General features: G+C 38.4%; 1 protein-coding gene and 1 pseudogene across 18 annotated transcripts in view; one reads left to right on the top strand and one right to left on the bottom strand.

Moving 5' to 3' along the window:
* Nucleotides 1-26,907, bottom strand: part of RNF144B (ring finger protein 144B) — an 850,456-nt gene that overhangs the window by 499,372 nt on the left and 324,177 nt on the right. For 13 of the 17 annotated variants that reach the window (XR_013830101.1, XR_013830103.1, XR_013830104.1 and 10 more), the window contains one exon: nt 8,957-9,038. The exons of 2 other annotated variants lie outside the window; for them this stretch is intronic. The gene's annotated coding sequence lies outside the window, so the exon portion shown is untranslated. Of the gene's footprint in view, nt 1-1,244; nt 1,285-8,956; nt 9,039-26,907 lie in introns of all 17 variants that reach the window. 2 more of the 17 variants (XR_013830102.1, XR_013830117.1) reach the window with 1 other exon arrangement.
* On the top strand, nt 11,461-13,108 carry LOC307192190 (dnaJ homolog subfamily A member 1-like; annotated as a pseudogene). The gene has a single exon. The product of its transcript is annotated as a dnaJ homolog subfamily A member 1-like (transcript).

Genomic DNA, 26,907 nt, shown 5'->3' with positions numbered 1-26,907 from the left:
CTATAAACTATATAATATAATTAACACCCATTCACACTTGAGAAAAATGAGGCTCAGAGAGATTAAGCAATACTCCCACGGATACATCTATCAGTACAAGCTTCCTTGAGTTAGAAATTATAGTCCATCTATACTTGATCTACTTCCATGCTACGCCCCCCTGTATTGTCACTTTTTTACTAATTATGATGACCTTGTACTTTGGATCTGGATTTGCTACACCTTTCTTTCTAGTTAGACACCAACTGCTTAAGAAATAATACATGAAACAGATACAAAGACGAGCATTCTAAGAGGTGCGATAGATTGGTCATATGGTTAAGAGCTTAGACCCTGAAATTAAACTCGGAGTTTGAATTCCAGCTCCAACAGTTGGTAGCTCTGTAATTATGGTTACTCAACCTCCCTGTAAAATGGGCATAATAACAGAACCTTCATAGTGTTGTTAAGGACTGAGAGAGTTTAGGCAATTAGCACAGACCTGGCATACAGAAGAAGCTCCTTTACCAGTAAAATGTTACCATTGCTGTTTTTCTAATCTCTGCTATCTCATCCACCAACTCTTTATTCCAATCACTCCTTTTTATTTCCACCATCATTAATCCAGGTCAAGGCCCTTACTCCTCTAATCGTGCCTTCTTCATCTCCTTGCCCCTGGCACCTCTAGCACATTGCCTACACGGACAAGGAAAGTGCTGATTCTTACTATTGCATAAGTGTGGGAATGAAGGAAGCACATCAGTACCTGTACTTAAGCACACGAATTTGTGAAGGCCAAGACTCACTCAGATGGCCTCAATATCACCACAGATATGTCCCTCAGCGACACAAGTTCTAAAACAACAGCCAACTCTTGGAAGACTATCCAAGATTGTATAACCGTGTCCCACTCCAGAATCTGTCAGTGGAACGGAAGTGAAACTTAGGAACATGATAAGGCTGGGTACACAAACTTTAACTTGTACAACACATGGAGATGTATGTGAACTTTGACTGCTCTCAAGCTAAACGGCTTTGCAACTGCATGTTCAGTATACAACACACACACATCCACACACGTACATGCGCGCGCACGCACACACACACACACACACACACACACACACACACACACCCCTTCTTACATTAATTCCTTACTCCCACCATTAGTTGTGGGAATCTGAGGTGTGTAAGCAATAGTGACAAATACAGGAAAAGGGATTTTTTTGCTCTAACAGAGCAAAAAAATAAAAATAAGAACTTACCAATTGAATCAGTATACTTCTTTCAGTATTAATCTGTTCCCTAAATAATAAATGTATTATTTTACCAAACTAATTGAAACATGCTATTTTTCTTATTATCTATTTTATATGTATTAGTATATATATATGTCAATCCCAATCTCCCAATTCATCCCATCACCACCACCACCTCCCCACTTTCCCCCCTTGGTGTCCATACTTTTGTTCTCTACCTCTGTCTATTTCTGCCTTGCAAACCAGTTCATCTGTACCATTTTTCTAGATTCCATATATATGCGTTAATATACAATATTTGTTTTTCTCTTTCTGACTTACTTCACTCTGTAGGACAGTCTCTAGGTCCATCCACATCTCTAGAAAAATGACCCAATTTCGTTCCTTTTTAGGACTGAGTAATATCTCATTGTATATATGTACCACATCTTCTTTATCCATTCGTCTGTCAATGGGCATTTAGGTTGCTTCTATGACCTGGCTATTGTAAATAGTGCTGCAATGAACATTGGGGTGCATGTGTCTTTTTGAATTATGGTATTCTCTGGGTATATGCCCAGTAGTGGGATTGCTGGGTCACAAGATAATTCTATTTTTAGTTTTTTAAGGAACCCCCATACTGTTCTCCATAGTGGCTGTATCAATTTACATTCCCACCAACAGTGCAAGAGGGTTCCCTTTTCTCCACACCCTCTCCAGCATTTGCTGTTTGTAGATTTTCTGATGATGCCCATTCTAACTGGTGTGAGGTGATACCTCACTGTAGTTTTGATTTGCATTTCTCTAATAATCAGTGATGCTGAGCATCTTTTCATGTGCCTCTTGGCCATCTGTATGTCTTCTTTGGAGAAATGTCTATTTAGGTCTTCTGCCCATTTTCGGATTGGGTTGTTTTTTTAATATTGAGCTGCATGAGCTGTTTATATATTTTGGAGATTAATCCCTTGTCCGTTGATTCATTTGCAAATATTTTCTCCCATTCTGAGGGTTGTCTTTTTGTTTTGTTTATAGTTTCCTTTGCTGTGCAAAAGCTTTTAGGAAACATGTAATTTTTTGACTTCTCTCAGATGTTGGGTCAGAAAACTGAGGGAACGAAGGATGTTGTTCTGAATAAGGGAACTAATTTTACATCTTTTCACTCTTATGTCAGTCTTTAAAGTACAAAATTTTGCTGTATTGAAGAAATTTCTATAGATAAAACAGCCATGATCGCCTCATGTTAAACATCATTCCAGTTTTATATATAAAAATAGTGGGTGATTCCTTTATAAATAATAAAACCATATTAATTTGTACAAATTCACTCATTCCAAATTCGTTAACTGAATAGGCACTTTGTTAAAGTTTGATATTTAAACTATCATTGGGGAAAGATAAGTAAATCAACAGCATTTGGAGAAGAATACTTATCGCCAAACTGTCTCCATAGAAGACAGAGACAGACTTCCACGCCACTGTTCAACAAGGAATAGTTGGGGAGGAACACTTCCAGCCTCTCTGTCTGTATGAGAAGAGAAGCAATTTCTTCTCTTTTTTTGGCGGTACGCGGGCCTCTCGTTGTGGCCTCTCCCGTTGCGGAGCACAGGCTCCAGACGCACAGGCTCAGCAGCCATGGCTCACAGGCCCAGCCGCTCCGTGGCATGCAGGATGTTCCCAGACCGGGGCATGAACCCGTATCCTCTGCATCGGCAGGCGGACCCCCAACCACTGCACCACCAGGGAAGCCCAAGAAGAGAAGCAATTTAACTGACACAAGAATCAAGGGCAAAGGACACATAGACAAAGAGAGAAATAAACAGTGAAGGCATACAATGCATTTGGAATATTTCCTCCTGGAAAACTTTATCTAGTATTTAGTGGCAGATGGATTTTGGAAGATGAAAGTAGATCATAACAATACAGTATGTAATTTTATCTGAATATGACACTAAGAGAAACTTGTTTTCCGTAGAAGTTGGCAAAGATTGTGTAACAATGTTAAACACCAGAGATTCTCCTTTTTGAAAAAAAAAAAATTCAAATCAAAGAAGAGTGAAGGTTTGGTTGCCATACTAAATCCAAAAGGAAATAAACTATTACTGGTGATTCCCTACGCTGGCTAACCATTAGACCAAGGGCTGGTAAACTATAACCATGAGTCAAATCCGTGTCTTCTGCCATTTGTTCTTTATTTTTTGTTTTTCTGCTCCTTAATTATGTTTTTAATCTACTTTTATTATAGTAAAATATACATAACAAACATCCACCATTTACGTTTCCTCAGTGCAATTCAATGGCATTAAGTACATCCACATTGTTATGCAATCATCACAGCCATCTATCTCCAGAATTTTTCATCATCCCAAACCAAAATTTTGTATCTATTAGACAATAACTCCCCATTTCTCCCCTCCCCAGCCCCTGGTAACCATGATTCTACTTTCTTTCTCTATGAATTTGACTACTCTAGATACTTCATATAAGTGGAATCATACAATGTTTGTCCTTTTGTGTCAGGCTTATTTCACTTCCATAATGTTCTCAAAGTTCACCCATGTTGTAGCATGTGTCAGAATTGCATTCCTTTTTAAGGCTGAATATGTTCCATCGTATGTATGTACCACATTTTGCTTATCTGTTCATTTACTGATAAAAGCTTGTGCTGCTTCCACCTTTTGGCAATTGTGAATAATGCTGCTCCGAACATGGGTGTACAAGTATCTGTTCAAGTCCCTGCTTTTGATGTTTTGGGTACATGTCTAGGATGAAATTTCTAGATCATATGGTATTTCTATGTTTAATTGTTTGAGGAACCTGCTGCCTGCTGTAAATAAAGTTTTACTGGAACACAGCCATGCTCATTTGTCTACGTGTTGCCTATGGTTACTTTCAGGCTACAATGGTAGAGTTGAGTGGTTGTAACAGAGAGCACATGGCCCACAAAGTCTGAAATACTTACTTTCTTGCCCTTTACAGAAAAAGTTTGCCAACACCTGCATTGTATCTCCAGGCACTTATAAAAATACAGATGCCTGGGCACTCTCAGACACTTTGAATCAGAATCTCCAGGGGAGGGAGCTACAAAGCTGTATTTTATATATTCTTTCAAAATGATTCTGAGACAGCTAGTCTCTGAGTCAGCACTTGGGGACCCCTGAACTAAGAGGACCTCCAGAAACTGGTAAAAAAAAAATCCAATTGCCCTAAATGTTAGCTACTATAGTATTCACTGAATCTCAGCATTTAATAAACACCTAATGCATACCTAATCCTTGAAAGCATGTATATTGAGGATTCAGCACAAGCTAAGCTTGATTTAAAACTTGTGTCTGGGGCTTCCCTGGTGGCACAGTGGTTAAGAATCCGCCTGCCAATGCAGGGGACACGGGTTCGAGCCCTGGTCCGGGAAGATCCCACATGCCGCAGAGCAACTAAGCCCTGTGCCGCAACTACTGAGCCTGTGCTCTTGAGCCCGCGTGCCACGACTACCGAGCCCACGTGCAATAGCTACTGAAGCCCGCGCACCTAGAGCCCATGCTCCACAGCAAGAGAAGCCACCGCAATGAGAAGCCCACACAGTGCAACGAAGAACAGCTCCGGCTCGCTGCAACTAGAGAAAGCCCGTGCACAGCAACGAAGACCCAACGCAGTCAAAAATAAAATAAATAAGAAATTTTTTTAAAAATCTCAAATAAAGGGAAACTTTATTAAAAAAAAAAAAAAGACTTGTGTCTGAAAGATGAACAGTCTGGGAACTGAAGTGAGCCTGATTTTAGACAGATGTATTATAACACATACAAGAGGACGTATTTTAATGGCCTCCCTCTTATTGATCCATGTAATGAGTGAGCAGAATTTCTTTGTCTCAGCAGTCTGTCATATCTCTTCAACTCAGCATCTCTAAACCTCTGACCTATTGACAGCTTTTCTACTTTTTAGTCTGTGCTGTTTTGTTTTGCTCTGCATTTTCTGAGTCAGCTCATCAATTTCACTCTCCTTTCTGGGGATCTCGTGTCTCTCTGTCCATGTTAACACTGGTGTGTGTTCATTTTTGAGATTAAAGAGGTGAAGCCCTATCTATGCTTTTCTCTCCTTTCAGATGTTCTTTTTCAATTCTTTGCATGAATCCACAGAAAACATTCACACCACTGTGGCCTTGTGAGCCAAATCACACTCAAACTAGACATCACAGTTATAGCACACACCATATCCCACGGAAGCAAATATAATTTAATGATAATCTCTTTGGATTATAAAAGTAAACATTCTAGCACAATCAAAGTCACTCTTATCTCAGGCAATATTCATTATGAATTAATAGTACGAACTAAGAATTTAGATTTTCTTAAGATATCATTAAATAAATGGACTGGAGCTATAATTGATTAGGGCTAAAATCTTGGCAGCAGCATATAACCAAAACCAGTAATAATTATATGAAAAATGTACTTTAATATGCATTTAGTCAAGTTAACAAATCCCTATTAGGCACTGAAGAAGCAGAAATGAACAAAGCATAGTTCAGTGATCCTCAGCCTTATTGAGAACAATTAGAATGTTAGGATTTTTGACAACATACTAAAGGAGCTGAAGTTCATCCACCACACACGTGGTCATCCTTCATAATTATGTAGATGTTTGAGTACATCTATGAACTTCCCTGACCGTGACTTCTTTTATTATCCTACAGAAATACATGTCCCAGAAATCAAGCCATCTTTCTTGATTTCCACTTGGTGTTGTACTCTATTACCTAATACACCCAGCTGCACCCACTCTGCACTGATTTATATCAGCTAAATCCTCACCCATCAGACGGTACTAAACAGTACGGACCCTCAAAGACAGCAAATATTTTATATCCTTATTAAATGTTGATGGTACAGTTATAAACAGTTTAAATGTTTAATAGAAAAAAAGCAAAGTCAGTGTTTAACCTTTTTTTCCCTTCATGACTGAGGCTCATTTTCTTGAACTTCATTTACTATTCTAAAACCCTCAAATGCTTCTCTAGTGCTATAGACTGTTTCCAGTGGCCCTGATTTCCTGCACTTTTAAAAATCTTCTCATTCATTCTCAGGTTAGCTGCTATCTTTCTTTTTGGATACAGTGATATACTGGAAAATCCATGGGCTTTGAGGTCAACAGACCTGGTTCCAAATTGAGCTCACCACTAATTAGTTGTATAATCCTGTGCAACTTTATTAAATTCTCTGAGCCTCAGTTTCCTCACCCATAAAATGTGGGTATTAAAACTTCATTTGAGAGGGGTCTTTTTAAGATTTAAAAATTAGAATTTAAGGTGTAAAATGCAACATTATGCATAAGGACGTCCTCAAAAAAAGCAACTATTACCATTCTTTTTACTAGTCTTGCTCAAATTACATTAGTCTCCCCTCTAATCTTTCTATTCATATCCTGCTCCCTTCTGCATGTAACCCTATTCCAAACCATTATCAACACTGCTACAGGTGTGGCTTTCCTACAATATGATTCTGCTTCATTTCCTACCCTGCTGAAAGTCATTCAACAGCTCATTAACACTTTATCACAAATGTAACTCCACTTGGAGTTCCCTGCAAGGGACTGTATTAGCTTCCTACTGCTGCTGTAACAAATTACCAAGAATTTAGTAGCTTGAAAAACACAGATTTATTACCTCATAGTTATGAAGGTCAGAAGCCTAAAATCAAGGTGTTGGTAGGGCTTCATTCCTTCTGGTGGCTCTTTGAGAAAATCTGATATCTTGCCTTTTTGAGCTTCTCAAGTCCATCTGCATTCCTTGGCTCCTGGCCCCTTTCTCCAGCTTCAAAGCCAGCAGTGTAGCATTTTCATATCTCTCTCTGACTCTGACCTCCTTTCTGTCTCCCTCTTCCACTTTAAAGAATCCTTGTGATTTATCCGGTTTATCTGATATACAGATTATACAGATTTATCTGTATAATCCAAGAAAACCTCCTTATTTTAAAGTCAGCTGACTAGTAAACTTAATTTCACCTGCAACTTTAATTTCCCCATGCTATGCAATATACATGTCCACAAGTTCCAGGGGTTAAGATGTGGCCACCTTTGGGAGTAGCGGGGGGGACATTATTCTGCCTACAAGGGCCATGTTTTTCCTTTGCCCCTATGCCTTCACACATGCTGTTCCATCATATTATTAATGCTCTTCCCCTGCTTTTCCATCTGAGTCAATCTCCTTCCATTGAGACTCAAATCAAGTATCAACTCATTCCATAGGCTCTCATAACCCTAGCCCTATCTGTATTATATTCCTCATTTCTATGCTTATCTAACACTCTACTTATTACTCAATAATAACTCTACTATTGAAGTTATAACTATTGATTTATATACATCAAAATTCTGTATGGTCAGGGCCTGGGTCGTTGTTCCTCAATACCAGTCCTTAGCAGGGTATGAAAATTAAAATAGGTGCACATAAAGTGTCTGATGAAAGAGTAAATGCACCTTTGGGAGAATAAAAGTATATAGTTGTTGCTGTTATTTTTTTTTAATTTATTTATTTTGGCTGCGTTGGGTCTTCATGGCTGCATGTGGTCTTTCTCTAGTTGTGGTGAGCAGGGGCTACTCTGCACTGCAGTGAGTGGACTTCTCATTGCGGTGGCTTCACTTGTTGTGGAGCACAGGCTCTAGGTGCGTGGGCTTCAGTAGTTGTGGCACGGGGGCTCAGTAGTTGTGGCTCATGGGCTCTAGAGTACAGGCTCAGTAGTTGTGGTGCACGGGCTTAGTTGTTCCGTGGCATGAGGGATCCTCCCGGACCAGGGCTCGAACCCGTGTCCCCTGCTTTAGCAGGCAGTTCTTAACCATTGCACCACCAGGGAAGTCCTGCTGCTGTTATTTTGTCCTTTGGTTTTATCAGTTTCTTTGTGTGTTTTTGCTTATTTCCTGAGTTTTACCTGAATTACATTTCAGTTCAAGACATCAAATGTGTGACTACAGTGAAAATGTGAGTCTAAAATAGAAATTAAAGTCCCTATAATTCTCAACACTAGCTTCACCTTGAAAATCACCTGAGAAGCTTCAAAAATAACTGATGGGGCTTCCCTGGTGGCGCAGTGGTTGAGAGTCCGCCTGCCGATGCAGGGGACACGGGTTCGTGCCCCGGTCCGGGAGGATCCCACATGCCGCGGAGTGGCTGGGCCCATGAGCCATGGCTGCTGAGCCTGCACGTCCGGAGCCTGTGCTCCGCAACGGGAGAGGCCGCAATAGTGAGAGGCCCACGTACCACAAAAAATAAAAAATAAAAAAATAACTGATGACTTCAACCTAGCCCCAGAGGTTCTGACATAATTCTGTAGTAAGACTTGGGCATCGGGATTTTTAAATCTCTCAGGAGGTTCCATCATGCAGCTAAGGCATGAAGATTTGTAGCAATCCTGTGTCAGGCAAGTCTATTGGTACCATTTTTCCAACAGCATTTGTTCATTTCATGTCTGTGTCACATTTTGGTAATTCTCACAAGAGTTCAAACTTTTTCATTATTATTGTATTTGTTATGGTGATCTGTGATCGGCAATCTTTGATGTAACTATTGCAAAAAGATTATGACTCATTGAAAGTTCAGATGAAACTTAACATTTTTTAGCAATAAAGTAGTATTTAATTAATGTATGTATTTTTTTAGATATAATGCTATTGCACACTTAATAGACTACAGTATAGTGTAAACATAATTTTTATATGCACTGGAAGACCAAAAAATTCATATGACTCACCTTATTGTGATACTTGCTTTATTGTGGTGATCTGAAACTGAACCTGCAATTTTTCCAAGGTATGCCTGTATTCATTGATACGCTGTTTGAAAAGAAGAAACACTCTGTGAATGTGAGTTGTATTCCCTTTTCTGATAAATTCTGTACATTCTCTTGAAGAAAAAATAGAAGCAAGGTTTTATGTGTTCCTATTAAGTGGCTTTGTGCTGTGAAGTAGAAACCATCTCAGACTCCGAGGAGCTGGATCTCCTGTTGTTGCATGACCGGCTCATTAAACTTTAGTACTTGGGCCCCGGCTTCCTATCCCGCGCTTAACCCGGGAGAATATTGGGACTCACCAAGAAGAAAGGCAAGTTCCCACCTATGGAAACTCTTTGAGGCTGTACAAGGGCAATACCTAATTCATGAGGTCTCCAGAGCCCAGACTTTTGCCAATCATCTATTTTTTTGCCAATCTGTCTGTTACCAAACTAAAAGCATCTATAATGATTTCTGGGAGAAAAAATACTAAATAAAACTCAAAATGGTTGAATGCACTATATCTTGCTGAAAGGAAGTTGTCATATGCAATCAGTGTATCACACATCAATGAACATTTCATAACGTCTCCTTTCCCTCCCAACCCCAAATGTTAGTGTAGCAGACTACACACATGGGGTAGAAAACTGTTTTTAAAGTTCACACCTGCTTTGTACATTTAAAGGCTTAGAGCAGGTTTAAGAGCATAGTACTTTAGATGTGGTTTATAATATTTGCTAAGATACTATTACTGCTTTCTTTGCTTCTTATACTAAAAAGAAAGTAACTTGAAAATATTTTTAAATATAGAATACAAATCTATTTTTCCAATTATAAATATATATAGAGAGAGAAAATTGCATAAAATAGAATATCTACTTTATTATATAAATTATCTATTTCTGGGTAACAAATTTCTGCAAACTTAGAGACTGAAAACAATACGTATCATTTTGTCATGTGTTCTGTGGATCACAAGTCCAAGCACAACTTAACTGGGTCCTCAGCTCTGGGCCCCAGAAGGTTGTAATCAAGGTGTCAGCTGGAGCTATCATCTCATCTGGAAGCTGGACTGGGGAAGAATCCACTTCCAAGCTCACTCAGGCTGTTGGCAGAATTCATTTCCTTACAATAGGACCAAGGGCCCAGGATTCTAATTGGTTGTCAACTGGAAGTCACCCTCAGCTCCTAAAAGCTTCCCCCAGCTTCTTGCTACATGGACCACCGCTCCCCCCCAGTATGGCTGCCAACTTCTTTAAATCCAGTGAGAAAGAGAGAGTCTCAAGAGCTAGTCTACCAGCAAGACAGTATTTTATACTATAACATAATCACAGGAGTGACATCTATTACCTTTGCCATATTCTATCAGTTAGAAGCAAGTCACAGCTTCCACTCACACTCAAGGGGAGTTGATTACACAAGGATGTGATCATTAGGGGGTCATCCAAGTGTGTGTCTGCTACCCTCCTTTTGCCACAGCATGACCTGTGGTAGTATGCAGTGAAGATTAGCTAACTCATTCTACCTATCCAAGATAATGATTCTAAGTAGAGCTTCTCATACCAAGGTTTCCTGAGACTGGGGACATTTCTAAGACATTTATAGGAACTAAGGGGGTGTAACTAAAGGGTAGACTTAGAATTCTGTTTGCCCTTTGCTAATAAAGGTAAAAACAGTACATTAGTTATGAAATATCTGGACATGCTTCAGTAAACTCTTTTTGCATAGTCCCAAGCTAAGTGGGAGATTTGGGGGTCTTATTTTAAGAATTCAGTAAAAACATTTGCACAGTATTCAAGATGGCTAATTAACTCAAAGACCACCTGGTAGGATAAAACCTTGACATAAGGTAGAGCTCTGATTTCAGCTATGCTGTGTTAAACAGGCCAGGCATTCTGTGAATACACACTGATTTCAAATGAATCAAGACACTGCATTAGGGTCCCATGGGGGATGAGTGACGTGCACACAGTCACACTGTGAGTAGCTTAGGGTTTTATCTTCACATATTATATGGCAAGAACATTGCCTTTCTGTCATAGCTCTTTCCCTCCTCAATTCCTTACACTGATATATAGATATATACACACATATACCCCATTTGATCTTAAAAATAAACTTTCAGCTCCATTTGAGATATGGCGAAACCGAACTTCATGAAGGTGAAATAATATTCCAAACACTATAAACTGTATCTGATGAAGCCTAAATACAGATTCAAATTTGTCAGATTTAAGCACTGACTTAAAGTAGTGCTCTCTCCATTACACCATGCAAACTTCCCATTTCTAGTAAGGCTTCAGTAGTGACTCTAAACAGGGAAGAGGTACAACAAGCTACTTAAAAATTGTCTCTCCAAACATTCATAAAAACTGTTGTAAACATAAAAACAATTACTGCCATTTTCAAGCTTTCTACTGCCAGAGTGAAAGAGAGTATTGGCATGTACCAGTCCTTGGATACTATGGGTATCTTAAACATGCAGTCACTTACCAGATACCAGCACCACTTCACAAAGAAAATGATCTAATGCAATGCCCCAACACAGAGAGCTGGAAAATTTCACTCGCTACTTACAGACAAAAAGAGGAAGTTAGAAGAAAACATACATTTGTCAAGTATTCCATAGCCAGTTTCTTTAGGGACTTTAAGTTATTATTCAGGTTATGAGATGAATGTGTGTGACCCCAAAATTCATGTGTTAAAGTCCTAACTTCCAAAGTGATGGCATTGGGAGGCAGGGTCTTTGGGAAGTAATTAGGTTTAGGTTTAGATGAGGTCATGAGGGTAGGATCCTCATGATGGGATTAGTGCCCTTAAAAGAAGAGACTGGAGAGAACGCTCGGTGAAAAGGCGGCGGAGCGGCGGCTGCCCGAGCTGCGCACGGCAACGCGCTCCTTCCTGCTCCCCCACACCGGCATCGGCCCTCTCACCGACTGTAAGAAATGGTGAAAGAAACCACTTATTATGATGTTTTGGGGGTCAAACCCAATGCCACCCAAGAAGAACTGAAAAAGGCTTACAGGAAACTGGCCTTGAAGTACCACCCTGATAAGAATCCAAATGAAGGAGAGAAGTTTAAACAGATTTCTCAAGCTTATGAAGTGCTCTCTGATGCAAAGAAAAGGGAATTATATGACAAAGGAGGAGAGCAGGCAATTAAAGAAGGTGGAGCAGGTGGCGGTTTTGGCTCCCCCATGGACATCTTCGATATGTTTTTTGGAGGAGGAGGCAGGATGCAGAGAGAAAGGAGAGGTAAAAATGTTGCGCATCAACTCACAGTAACCTTAGAAGATTTATATAATGGTGCAACAAGAAAACTAGCTCTGCAAAAGAATGTGATTTGTGACAAATGTGAAGGCCGAGGTGGTAAGAAAGGAGCAGTAGAGTGCTGTCCCAATTGCCGAGGTACTGGAATGCAAATAAGAATTCATCAGATAGGACCTGGAATGGTTCAGCAAATTCAGTCTATCTGCATGGAGTGCCAAGGCCATGGGGAGCGGATCAGTCCTAAAGATAGATGTAAGAGCTGCAATGGAAGGAAGATAGTTCGAGAGAAGAAAATTCTAGAAGTTCATATTGACAAAGGCATGAAAGATGGCCAGAAGTTAACATTCCATGGTGAAGGAGACCAAGAACCAGGACTGGAATCAGGAGATATTATCATCGTTTTAGATCAGAAGGACCATGCTGTTTTTACTCGACGAGGAGACCTTTTCATGTGTATGGACATACAGCTGGTTGAGGCATTGTGTGGCTTCCAAAAGCCAATATCTACTCTTGACAACCGAACCATAGTCATCACTTCTCATCCAGGTCAGATTGTCAAGCATGGAGATATCTAGTGTGTGCTAAATGAAGGCATGCCAATTTATCGTAGACCATATGAAAAGGGTCGCCTAATCATTGAATTTAAGGTAAACTTTCCTGAGAATGGTTTTCTCTCCTCGGATAAACTCTCTTTGCTGGAAAAACTCCTACCTGAGAGGAAGGAAGTAGAAGAGACTGATGAAATGGACCAGGTAGAACTAGTGGACTTTGATCCAAATCAGGAAAGACGGCGCCATTACAATGGAGAAGCATGAGGATGATGAACATCATCTCCGGGGTGGTGTTCAGTGTCAGACCTCCTAATGGGGCCAGCGAATAACACTCACTGCTGGCATTTTACTTGCAGTAGTGATTGATTGAAGGACTATAATCATAACATGCTCACTACTTGCTATTGTTTGTTTTAATATTCAATTATAGTAGTGTTTTAAAAGTTAAATGAAGAATAAACTCGAATATAAAAGCTCTGACTTTGCCCTGTATGTATGATGACTTCAGTGTGCAAGATAAGTTTAATATTTGTAAAAACTACTTTAAAAAATTTCCCCTAGCAGTTGTTAGGCCATACTTTGTAATTGATTTCAGCTATGTACATGGAATAGCTTAGACTGAAATGCCAGGTATATGCATTGGCTTCAGTGTATGACCCTTAATTGTTAAGCTATGAAGTTAAAATTGTATTGAACTGGCAGTCAGACGAAGAATTTGTAGAGAAGTGTTGGTCTGTATAGTGGTATTAAGTGGGATTCATTGTGATGCCTCTGCATTTATTCTATTGCCTCAACTGTTACTTGAAGATGGCATGCTATATAATTTAGCCTGTGGTATCAGTGATAGAAATGACACCTTTCTAAAGAAGGGGTTTATCATATAACATGCTGCTTCTTGAGGGCTTGTGCTTGTAGGATTGCATTCCCTTCTGCTGCGCCATCTTTTTTTAATATATCTAGCTATTGGTCCTGGTTACTTTTTTTTTTTCTTCCTTCTCTTTGGACCACAGTAAGCCTTAGTTTAGAGTAGTCACTTCTGGAGCAGGGTAACTTAGAAGTTAGAGTGATGAGAAGTATTTTGCATGTATGAGTTAGGAAGGTGTTTTGAAGGTATGTTACAGGCTTACTTTAAACCATTTAACTTATGCTCCAAAGTAACTGTAATTTAATGTTAGTAGAATAGCAAATTATGAATAGCTTTAATTGTATGTTTAAAGTCATATGTTCACAAGCTTAAATCTGGATATCAGAATTTAAGCAATTCTTGAAATGTATGAATGTCTCCTTAATATACTGATTCAAAAGCAAAAAAAAAAAAAAAAAAGAAGAGACTGGAGAGCTCTCTCTCAATCTCTTTTCCCTCTCCCTCTCTTCTCTATGAGGATGCAGCAAGAAGGCAGTCATCTGAAAGCCAGGAAGAGAACCCTCACTAGAACTTGACCATGCTGCCCCCTGATCTTGGACTTCCCAGCCTCCAGAACTGTGAGAAATAAATGTTGTTTAAGCCACACAATCTATGCTATTTTTTTAATAGCAGCCTGAATTAACTAAGACAATTCCTTTTTCCATACAATATTCCTGAGAAGCAGGTGGTTTTCTTCCATTTACCAGTGATGAAACTAAAGGCCAGAAGAGTTTAAAAATTTTTATAAGTAATGAGCTGTAGAGATGGATTCCAACCGAAGTCTATGTGACACCAAGATCTGTGTATATTCTATCATACCAGGTTGTCTTCTTTCTACTTTACTACTAACAGTGTGACTATTGGCAAATCACTTGCCTGCCATGAAACTCTAGTTAGACAATCCCTTAGCTCCCTTGCCTTGAATTGTGAGCTTCCATGATTCTGACTCACAGTAACTAGTTAAAAGCATCATAGTGAGTGACGTCAGCAAGATGGTGGAGTACGAGACCCCAGCCTACATCTCCCCACAAGGATCAACATTTAGACAGATATTTACAAACAAAACATACTTGGAGAGCTCTGGAGTCTACTTAAGACACTTCAAAAACATAATGAAACAAAAAACTTGAGACACTTCAAAAACATATTGAAACAAAAAACTTTCCCGCACAAAAAGGGAAGGAAAATAGTTTCATTTTTACCTGCATCATCCCATCCCCCAACCTGGCCTTGCTCAGTGCCAAGAAGAAACTCCCTGGCTACAAAGAGTTCCCCTCACAGGGAAAGAAAGAGTAGGGTGAACAATCAGCTTCCCCAGCTTTTTGGGGCAACCCAAGAAGACCCTGCTTTGGGATCAAACAAAAATGAAACCACAACATACCAAAACTTACAGGTTGCAGCAAAAGCAGTGCTGAGAGGGACATTTATAGGGATAAATGCCTACATTAAGATAAAAGAAAGATCTCAAATAAACAACCTCACTTTATACCTTAAGGAACTAGAAAAAGAACAAACTGAGCTGAAAGTTAGCAGAAGGAAGGAGATAACAAAAATCAGAGCAGAAATAAATGAAACAAAGAATAGAAAAATAATAGAAAAGATCAATGAAACTAAGAGTTGGGTTTTTGAAAAGATAAACAAAACTGACAAAACTTTAGTTGCACTTACCAAGAAAAAGAGAGCAACAACTCAAATAAATAAAATTACAAATGAAAAAGGAAACATTACAACTGATACAACAGAAATAGAAAGGATCATAAGAGACTACTATGAACAATTACATACCAACAAATTGGACAACCTTGAAGAAATAGATAAATTCCTAGAAACATAACCTACCAAGTCTTAATCATGAAAAAACAGAAAATCTGATCAGACCAATAACAAGTAAGGATATTGAATCAGTAACCAAAACTTCTCAACAAACAAAAGCCCAGGACCAAAAGGCTTCATGGATAAATTCTACGAAACTCTTTCCCAAAAAATTGAAGAGACAGTTAACACTTCCAAAGTCATTTTACAAGGCCAGCATTACCCTGATACCAAAGCCAGATAAGGATACTACAAGAAAAGAAAACTACAGGCCAACATCCCTGATAAATACAGACGCAAAAATTCTCAACAAAATACTAGGAAACCAAATTCAAGAGCTCATTAAAAGGATAATACAGCACAATCAACTGGGATTTATTCCTGGGGGGCAAAGATGTTTCAGTATACGCAAATCAGTAAATGTGATACATCATATTACTAGAATGAGAGACAAAAATCATATGACCATCTGAATAGATGCAGAAAAGGCATTTGACAAAATACAACATCCTTTCATGATAAATATTCCCAACACATTGGGTATAGAAGGAATGTACCTCAACATAATAAAGGCCATATACAAAAAACCCATAGCTAACATCATACTCAATGGTGAAAAGTTGAACGCTTTCCCTCTAAGATCAGGAACAAAACAAGGCTGCCTGTGCTAACCACTTCTATTCAATATAATACTGAAAGTCCTAGTCAGAACAATCAAGCAAGAAAAAGAAATAAAAGGCATCCAAATCAAAAAGAAAGGATTAAAATTATCTGTTTGTTGATTACATAATCTTGTATAAAGAAAATTCTAAAGACTCCACAACATAAACAAAACAAAAACCTGCCATACCTAATAAACGTCGTAAAGTTTCAGGATACAAAATGAACATACAAAAATCAATGGATTCTATACACTGACAATGAACTATCTGAAAAGAAATAAAGGAAATAATCCCATTTTACAACAGCATCAAAAATAATAAAATGCTTAGGAATAAATTTAAACATGGAAATGTAAGATCTATACACAGGAAACCATAAGACGTTGAAGAAAGAAACTGAAGAAGACAAAAACACATTGAAAGATAGCTCATATTCATGGACTGGAAGAGTTAATATCGTTTAAATGTCCATACTACCCAAAGTAATCTACAGATTACATACAACTTCTATCAAAATTCCAATGCCATATTTCACAGAAATAGAAAAAAAATGCTAAATTTCACATGGAACAAAAAAGACCCCAAATGGCTAAAGCAATCTTTGAGAAAGAACAAAGTTGGAAGCATCACACTTTCTGATTTCAAACTGAAGTACAAAGCAATATTAATCAAAACAGTATCGTACTGGCCTCAAAATAGACATATAGACCAATGGAACAGAATTGAGAGCCCAGAAATAAATACATGCATATATGTTCAACCAATATTTGACAAGGTATCCAAGAATAATACTCAATAAGGAAAAACTAGTTTCTTCAATAAATGGTGCTGAGAAAACTGGATATCCACATTCAAAACAATGAAATTGGACCCTTCTCTTACACCACTCACAAAAATTAACTTGAAATGGATTAAGGATGTAAAACTCCTAGAAGAAACATAAGATGAAAAGCTCCTTGAGGGCTTCCCTGGTGGCGCAGTGATTGAGAGTCCACCTGCCGATGCAGGGGACGCTGGTTCATGCCCCGGTCCGGGAGGATCCCACGTGCCACGGAGCGGCTGGGCCCGTGAGCCATGGCCGCTGAGCCTGAGCGTCCAGAGCCTGTGCTCCGCAACGGGAGAGGCCACAGCAGTGAGAGGCCCGCGTACCGCAAAAAGAAAAAAAAAAAGCTCCTCAACATCGTTCTTAGTAATGCTTTTTTTGGATATGACACCAAAAACACAAGCAATAAAAGTGAAAATTAACGAGTGGGACTACATCAAACTTAGAAGCTCCTGTACACCAAAAGGCAATCAACAAAATGAAAAGGCAACCTGAAAAATGGCAGAAAATACTTGCAAGCCATATATACATCTGATAAAGGGCTAAGATCCAAAATATAAGGAATTCATACAACTCAGTAGCAAAAAAAAAAATACCTGCTTTAAAAAATGGGCAGAGGACTTGAATAGACATTTTTCCAAAGAAGACATACAAATGGCCAACAAGTACATGAAAAGGTACATGATTAAGCATCAGGGAAATGCAAATCAATACCACAGTGAGATATACCACATACCTGTTAGATTGGCTATTATCAAAAGGACAAGTGGTAACAAATGCTGGCCAGGATGAGGAGAAAATGAAATCCTGGTGCACTGTTGGTAGGAGTGTAAATTGGTACAGCCACTGTGGAAAACATTATGGAGTTTCCTCAAAAAATTAAAAATAGAACTACCATGTGATCCAGCAATCCCACTTTGGGTATATACCCAAAGAAGATGAAATCAGGATTTCTAAGAGATATCTGCACTCCCATTTTCACTGCAGTATTATTTACAATAGCTAAGACATGGAAACAACCTGTGTCCTCTGATAGATGAATGGATAAGGACGATGTGATACACACACACACACACACACACACACACACACACACACACACACACAAACACACACACACACAGGAATATTATTCAGCAATAAAAAGAAGGAAATCCTGCCATTTGCAACAACATGGATGGACCTTGAGAGCATTATGCTACATGAGATAAGGCAGACAGAGAAAGGCAAATATTGTATGATCTCAGTTATAAATAGAACATAAAAACATTAAATGCACGGAAACAAAGAGTAGAATGATGGTTGCCAGGTGTTTAGGGATGAGGGAAATGGGAAATGTTGGTCAAAGGGTACAAACTTTCAGTTATAAGATGAATAAGCTCTGGGGATCTAATACACAGCATGGTGACTATAGTTAACAAAACTGTATTGTGTACTCGAAAGTTGCTGTGAGAGTACAGCTTTAATGTTCTCATCATAACAACAAAGTTGTAATTATATGAGGTAAAGGATGCATTAACTAAGTTTATTGTGATAAACACTCACAAAATATACGTCTCAAATCATCACATTGTACACCTTAAACTTACACAATGTTATATGTCAATTTTATCTCAATGAAGCCTAAAGTACAGTAAAAGTGTCATAGTAATTGAAGCAAGAAAAAAGAACCTCTTTTTCTCTTTCTTTTTAAACTAGAAAAAAAACTACATAACTTTTAAAATATATAAAAAGAAAGTTAAATTAGTTTCCTAGGGCTTCTATAACAAATTAACACAAATTGGGTCACTCAAAAAAAACAGAAATTTATTCTCTCATCTCTTGAAGCTAGAGGTCCAAAACCAAGGTGGTAGCCAGGTTCACTTCTTCTAGAGGCTGTAAAGGAAGATATGTCTGTGCCTCTGCATAGCTTCTAGTGGTTGCTGGCAATTCTTGGCATTCTTTGACTTATAGATGCATCACTCCAATCTCTGCCTCTGTCTTTATGTTGTTCTTCCTGTGTGTCTGTGTCCGAATTTCCCTCTGCTTGTAAGGACATCAGTCATTGGACTAGGGCCCATCCTAATCCAGTATGACCTCATTTTAACTTGCTGACATCCACAAAGATGATTTAGAAATAAGGTCACATTCACAAGTACTGGGATTAGGACTTGAACATATCTTTTGGGGCAACAGAATTCAACCCATAACAGGGAGAAACTACTTACCATGTACTCCTGGACCCTAAAGCCAGAGTTAAGTGAGTCAGAGTCAGGTGAAAGGTTAAGGTAGGACACCATTAGGGATGTAGGGTGGTGCAGAGATCCTGGGAGAGAATGATGAGTCAGCACAGGGAATCATGAATAGTTGCAGAGCATGCTTTCCAAGGCAAGAGTTTTTAATTTTAGGTAAAACTGGGTTGGTTCCCTATCTCCTAAGAAGAGGACAAGGAACTAGAGGTAACAGAAAAAGGAGAGAGAGGTAGAAGAAGGCAGTTATATTAAGGAAACAAAAATTAAAGTTAGACTGATGATTTAAAGGAAATAGAGGCCAAAGCTTCATAAGCATTAAGTATAAATATTCAAAGCAAATATAAGTCAATAATGCTATGCCAAACAGTTCACATAGAAAATCAAAACTGTATCACTTAGTAAAAATGTGAATGTAGTTTTAATGAGTCACTGAATAAATACATTCTCATGAATTACTCCCATTTTTGAGCATACTATTTGCTGGAAAATCAGTCTCAAGATAATTGTACACAAACAGAAGGGGCCAAGGAAAAACCCCAGGCACTAACTCTCTAAAACTGTGGAAACTATAAATGAGTAAAACTTTGTTCTTGGGATTACTTATAGTTGTAATGACTGCTTTATTCAGTCTTTGGTCTCCCTTCATTTCCCTTTTGATGTCTCCACAAATCAGTGACAGCTACAGCATTTCTGCTGAGGCAGCACTTTTCCCCCAACTGATCTCATAATACCTGAGAGAATATTTGGAACTTCATACACTCCTTGATATGCAAAAAAAGACCTTATTTTCAAGTGCCTCAAGCCAAGACAAGGATTGCATAAATCATGTGACACAGAATAGAGAGGACAAATAAAATACTCTATAGGATTAAAGTTTAAATATTTGTGCCAGAAAATATTACCATTGATCTTTGGAATCTTGAGAACAAAGATTTAACCGTATATTTACTTGAATCCTTGACACTGTATTTTCTACACCAAGTAAAGCAGCATGAAAGAAAACCATCAGCAATAGCAGAATAAAATGAAAGGCAAAGAGGGAAATGGACATTTGCTCCCTTCATGATGAAAATAAAAAGTAGAGATTTGTTAAATGAATTCAGAATGTGCAAGTCTCTGTTCCATTAAATTCTTTATTATCTTCTCTTCCTCTTTCCTTCTGACCAAAAGTCTTTACACCGTCTTTACAACTGGTTCTGTGAGACAATGGATCTGAGGAGTACAAAGTAGACTGTAAACGAAGTAAACGAAGTATAGTAAACGAAGGAGAGAGGCTTTTGTGGATGCTTTCAAATGGCATTTGGATTCATAATCGGTTTCTTTTCTAAATATAGAAATATAATCATTCCTCTGTCTTGTAAGACAACTATTATCGCACTGATCACAAAACTGAAACTAGTTACCACTTTGAAAAACCCTGAAACGGGCTAAAATAAGGTAGCAGGCAATGGGGTAGCTTTTCCGAAGACACATCATACATAAATTGCTGTACTATTAAAAAATCATGGTGACACCTTTTCCTCCTCAATTGAAAAAAAAGTTTCTTTGACTACTAGAGAGAATATACAATATGCACTCTACTTGTAAGATTTTCAGATCCCTAAAAATACTACTCATTAGAGCAAAGCATTTTTCCCATTATGTCAGGAGTTCAGGCTCACATCAATAGACAAATTTGTGTTGTTTTACCTGGATACTTGAATAGCTCCAAGCAAAAGCAACCATCATACTGGTACATTACTCTTCCCCCCTAAAATTTAGCTGTGAATAAGATGCTTCAGAACTTCCATCAGGACATTCCATGATACAGTCTTAAAATGAACAAATTTTTGCAATAACATGAATAATTTTTGTAAACAAGAGGGCAGCAAGCCTGGGGAGATGAGTGAACCTGTTCCTCTGGACCTAATTGCTTGCCTGCAATCTCATTTTCCATCACACTTTATTTAACTTTTCTTTACTTATATCACATAAATTAACTCAGCAGCCATGCAGAATAATTTTGCTTCATTTAGATCTAAATTAATGAGCGTGATCACAAAGCCATGTGTACAATTTCAATGAAGATACACTATAATTATTCCATTGTACGGGTTAGCATTTCAGCCGTGTATTAATGTATTTCGAATGCATAATATATGATGCTCTTGTGGTCTTCTGCCATAACACTCTACTGAAAAATGTCCTCCAGTTAAGAATTGCTAAAATAAATTATTAAACACAAAGGAAAGAAAAAGAAAGGGGGAAAAATCGGGAAGAAAAAAGAAATGACAAAGGGAGAAGTACGCTCCCAGGAATTCATTTCCTCATATAAATTTTATTTCCACATCGCTTCATTAAGTAATGCATTAAGTTGTGCAACAATAGATCATATTTTTTTCTCAGCATTTAAGTGAGGGGCTTTGCAGATAGGGAACTCTGGGCATTTGAGCATATGTAAGAAATGGAGAACAGAAATCACAAAAGAACACAGGAACTTATGTCTGCAGTCAGTCATGAGTTATGCCAGTATCAGCTTGAGACCATGAATTATTTTTGCCCACGCCATACAGATCATGGAGCCGTACTCAGGAAACATTACACCCTTAGGGCAGGCAATTATATGTTTTTAGGATTAATCCCAAACAAGACAATGTTTCAGAAGTAGACACATTCTCTTTTGAAGAGCTTTTAGTTATAAAAAGTCATTTTTTCTTCCCGACCCTTAACGCCTTCTAACCCCCCTCCTTTTCCCCTACTTTATAAAAGGTATAAAATACTGCATCCACCTGCTAACGCTCACAGACCAATAACTTTAATTTCTGGCACTTACTTACAGGCTGAATAGACCCATCCACACCTGCTTTCCCCTTAATTAGCTGGCTATCTAAAGGCTGCAGATTGGAGGCTGCCAGCTTCCTCAACTAGAGGAAGATCATTTAGTTTCTGATGTAAGAGAACAGGAGGTGGGGAAAGGAGGAAACAGGATCTTTCTCTTTCTTTTTAACATCTTTATTGGCGTATAATTGCTTTACAACGGTGTGTTAGTTTCTGCTTTATAACAAAGTGAATCAGTTATACATATATCCCCATAACTCTTGCATCTCCCTGCCACCCACCCTCCCTATCCCACCCCTCTAGGTGGTCACAAAACACCGAGCTGATCTCCCTATGCTATGCGGCTGCTTCCCACTAGCTATCTATTTTACGTTTCGTAGTGTATATATGTCCATGAGACTCTCTCACTTCGTCCCAGCTTACCCTTCCCCCTCCCTGTATCCTCAAGTCCATTCTCTAGTAGGTCTGTGCTTTATTCCTGTCTTGCCCCTAGGTTCTTCATGACCTTTTTTTGGTTTTTTTTTTTAGATTCCATATATATGTGTTACCATACAGTATTTGTTTTTCTCTTTCTGACTTACTTCACTCTGTATGACAGACTCTAAGTCCATCTATCTCACTACAAATAACTCAATTTCATTTCTTTTTATGCCCGACTAATATTCCATTCCATATACGTGCCACAGCTTCTTTATCCATTCATCTGTTGATGGACACTTAGGTTGCTTCCATGTCCTGGCTATTGTAAATAGAGCTGCAATGAACATTTTGGTACATGACTCTTTGAATTATCGTTTTCTCAGGGCATATGCCCAGTAGTGGGATTGCTGGGTCGTATGTTAGTTCTATTTTTAGATTTTTAAGAAAGCTCCATACTGTTCCCCATACTGCCTGTATGAATTTACATTCCCACCAACAGTGGAAGAGGGTTCCCTTTCCTCCACACCCTCTCCAGCATTTACTGTTTGTAGATGTTTTGAAGATGGCCATTCTGAGCGGTGTGAGATGATATCTCATTGTAGTTTTGATCTGCATTTCCCTAATGATTAATGATGTTGAGCATTCTTTCATGTGTTTGTTGGCAATCTGTATATCTGCTTTGGAGAAATGTCTATTTAGGTCTTCTGCCCATTTTTGGATTGGGTTGTTTGTTTTTTGGTATTGAGCTGCATGAGCTTCTAGTATATTTTGGAGATTAATCCTTTGTCAGTTGCTTCATTTGCAAATATTTTCTCCCATTCTGAGGACTGTCTTTTCATCTTGTTTATGGTTTCCTTTGCTGTGCAAAAGCTTTTAAGTTTCATTACGTCGCATTTGTTTATTTTTGTTTTTATTTCCATTTCTCTAGGAGGTGCGTCAAATAGGATCTTGCTGTGATTTATGTCATAGAGTGTTCTGCCTATGTTTTCCTCTAAGAGTTTGATAGTGCCTGGCCTTACATTTAGGTCTTTAATCCATTTTGAGTTTATTTTTGTGTATGGTGTTAGGGAGTGTTCTAATTTCATTCTTTTACATGTAGCTGTCCAGTTTTCCCAGCACCACTTATTGAAGAGGCTGTCTTTTCTCCACTGTATATTCTTCCCTCCTTTATCAAAGATAAGGTGACCATATGTGTGTGGGTTTATCTCTGGGCTTTCTATCCCGTTCCATTGATCTATATTTCTGTTTTTGTGCCACTACCATACTGTCTTGATTACTGTAGCTTTGTAGTATAGTCTGAAGTCAGGGAGCCTGATTCCTCCAGCTCCGTTTTTCGTTTCAAGATTGCTTTGGCTATTCGGGGTCTTTTGTGTTTCCACACAAATTGTGAAATTTTTTGCTCTAGTTCTGTGAAAAATACCACTGATAGTTTCATAGGGATTGCATTGAATCTGTATTTTGCTTTGGGTAGTAGACTCATATTCACAAAGTTGATTCTTCCAATTCGAGAACATGGTATATCTCTCCATCTCTTTGTGTCATCTTTAATTCATTCATCAGTGTCTTATAATTTTCTGCATACAGGTCTTTTGTCTCCTTAGGTGGGTTTATTCCTAGATATTTTATTCTTTTTGTTGCAGTGGTAAATGGGAGTGTTTTCTGAATTTCACTTTCAGATTTTTCATCATTAGTGTATAGGAATGCCAGAGATTTCTGTGCATTAATTTTGTATCCTGCTACTTTACCAAATTCATTGATTAGCTCTAGTAGTTTTCTGGTAGCATCTTTAGGATTCTCTATGTATAGGATCATGTCATCTGCAAACAGTGACAGCTTTACTTCTTCTTTTCTGATTTGGATTCCTTTTATTTCTTTTTCTTCTATGATTGCTGTGGCTAAAACTTCCAAAACTATGTTGAATAATACTGGTGAGAGTGGGCAACCTTGTCTTCTTCCTGATCTTAGTGGAAATGCTTTCAGTTTTTCACCACTGAGGATGATGTTGGCTGTGGGTTTGTCATATATGGCCTTTATTATGAGGGGAAAGTTCCCTCTATGCCTACTTTCTGGAGAGTTTTTATGATAAATGGGTGTTGAATTTTGTCAAAAGCTTTCTCTGCATCTATTGAGATGATCATATGGTTTTTCTCCTTCAATTTGTTAATATGGTGTATCACATTGATTTGCATATATTGAAGAATCCTTGCATTCCTGGGATAAACCCCACTTGATCTTGGTGTAAGATCCGTTTATCTGTTGTTAGATTCTGTTTGCTATTATTGTGTTGAGGATTTTTGCATCTATGTTCATCAGGGATATTGGCCTGTAGTTTTCTTCCTTTGTGACATCTTTGTCTGGTTTTGGTATCAGGGTGATGGTGGCCTTGTAGAATGAGTTTGGGAGTGTTCCTCCCTCTGCTATATTTGAGAAGAGTTTGAGAAGGATAGGTGATAGCTCTTCTCTAAATGTTTGATAGAAATCGCCTGTGAAGCCATCTGGTCCTGGGCTTTTGTTTGTTGGAATATTTTTTTTTTTTTTTTTTTTTTGCGGTACACGGGCCTCCCACCGTTGTGGCCTCTCCCGTTGCGGAGCACAGGCTCCGGACGCGCAGGCTCAGCGGCCATGGCTCACGGGCCCAGCCGCTCCGCAGCATGTGGGATCCTCCCGGACCGAGGCACGAACCCGTGTCCCCTGCATCGGCAGGCGGACTCCTAACCACTGCGCCACCAGGGAAGCCCTGTTGGAAGATTTTTAATCACAGTTTCAATTTCAGTGCTTGTGATTGGTCTGTTCATATTTTCTCTTTCTTCCTGGTTCAGTCTCGGAAACTTGTGCCTTTCTAAGAATTTGTCCCTTTCTTCCAGGTTGTCCATTTTATTGGCATATAGTTGCTTGTAGTAATCTCTCATGATCCTTGGTATTTCTGCAGTGTCAGTTGTTACTTCTCCTTTTTCATTTCTAATTCTATTGATTTGAGTCTTCTCCTGTATTTTCTTGATGAGTCTGGCTAGTGGTTTATTAATTTTGTTTATCTTCTCAAAGAACCAGCTTTTAGTTTTATTGATCTTTGCTATTGTTTCCTTCATTTCTCTTTTATTGATTTCTGATCTGATCTTCATGATTTCTTTCCTTCTGCTACCTTTGGGGTTTCTTTGTTCTTCTTTCTCCAATTGCTTTAAGTGTAAGGTTAGGTTGTTTATTTGAGATGTTTCTTGTTTCTTAAGGTAGGATTGTATTGCTATAAAATTCCCTCTTAGAACTGCTTTTGCTGCAACCAATAGGTTTTGCGTCGTTGCATTTTCATTGTCATTTGTTTCTAAGCATTTTTTGAGTTCCTCTTTCATTTCTTCAGTGATCTCTTGGTTATTAAGTAGTGTATTGTTTAGCCTCCATGTGTTTGTATTTTTTACAGAATTTTTCCTGCAGTTGATACCTAGTCTCATAGCTCTGTGGTCGGAAAAGATACTTGATATGATTCAATTGTCTTAAATGTACCAAGGCTTGATTTGTGACCCAAGATATGATCTATCCTGGAGAATGTTCCATGAGCACTTGAAAAGAATGTGTATTCTGTGGTTTTTAGATGGAATGTCATACAAATATCAATTAAGTCCATCTTGTTTAATGTATTATTTAAAGCTTGTGTTTCCTTATTTATTTTCATTTTGGATGATCTGTCCATTGGTGAAAGTGGGGTGTTAAAGTCCCCTACTATGATTGTGTTACTGTCGATATCCCCTTTCATGGCTGTTAGTATTTGCCTTATGTATTGAGGTGCTCCTATGTTGGGTGCATAAATATTTACAATTGTTATATCTTCTTCTTGGATTGATCCCTTGATCATTATGTACTGTCCTTCTTTGTCTCTTGTAATAGTCTTTGTTTTAAAGTCTATTTTGTCTGATAGGAGAATTGCTACTTCAGTTTTCTTTTGATTTCCATTTGCATGGAGTATCTTTTTCCATCCCCTCACTTTCAGTCTCTATGTGTCCATAGGTCTGAAGTGGGGGTTTTGTAGAGAGCATATATACGCGTCTTGCTTTTGTATCCATTCAGCCAGTCTATGTCTTTTGGTTGGAGCATTTAATCCATTTACATTTAAGGTAATTATTGATATGTATGTTCCTATTACCATTTTCTTAATTGTTTTGGGTTTGTTATTGTATGTCTTTTCCTCCTCTTGTGTTTCCCGCCTAGAGAAGTTCCTTTAGCATTTGTTGTAGCGTTGGTTTTGTGGTGCTGAATTCTCTTAGCTTTTGCTTGTCTGTAAGGTTTTTAATTTCTCCATCAAATCTGAATGAGATCTTTGCTGGGTAGAGTAATCTTGGTTGTAGGTTTTATCCTTCATGACTTTAAATATGTCCTGCCAGTCCCTTCTGGCTTGCAGAGTTTCTGCTGAAAGATCAGCTGTTAACCTTATGGGGATTCCCTTGTGTGTTATTT

The sequence above is a fragment of the Stenella coeruleoalba genome, assembly GCF_951394435.1.
Source record: "Stenella coeruleoalba genome assembly, chromosome: 10".
Taxonomy (NCBI): domain Eukaryota; kingdom Metazoa; phylum Chordata; class Mammalia; order Artiodactyla; family Delphinidae; genus Stenella; species Stenella coeruleoalba.
Note: the sequence above shows the minus strand (reverse complement) of the source record. Positions and strands in the feature narration are given on the sequence as shown.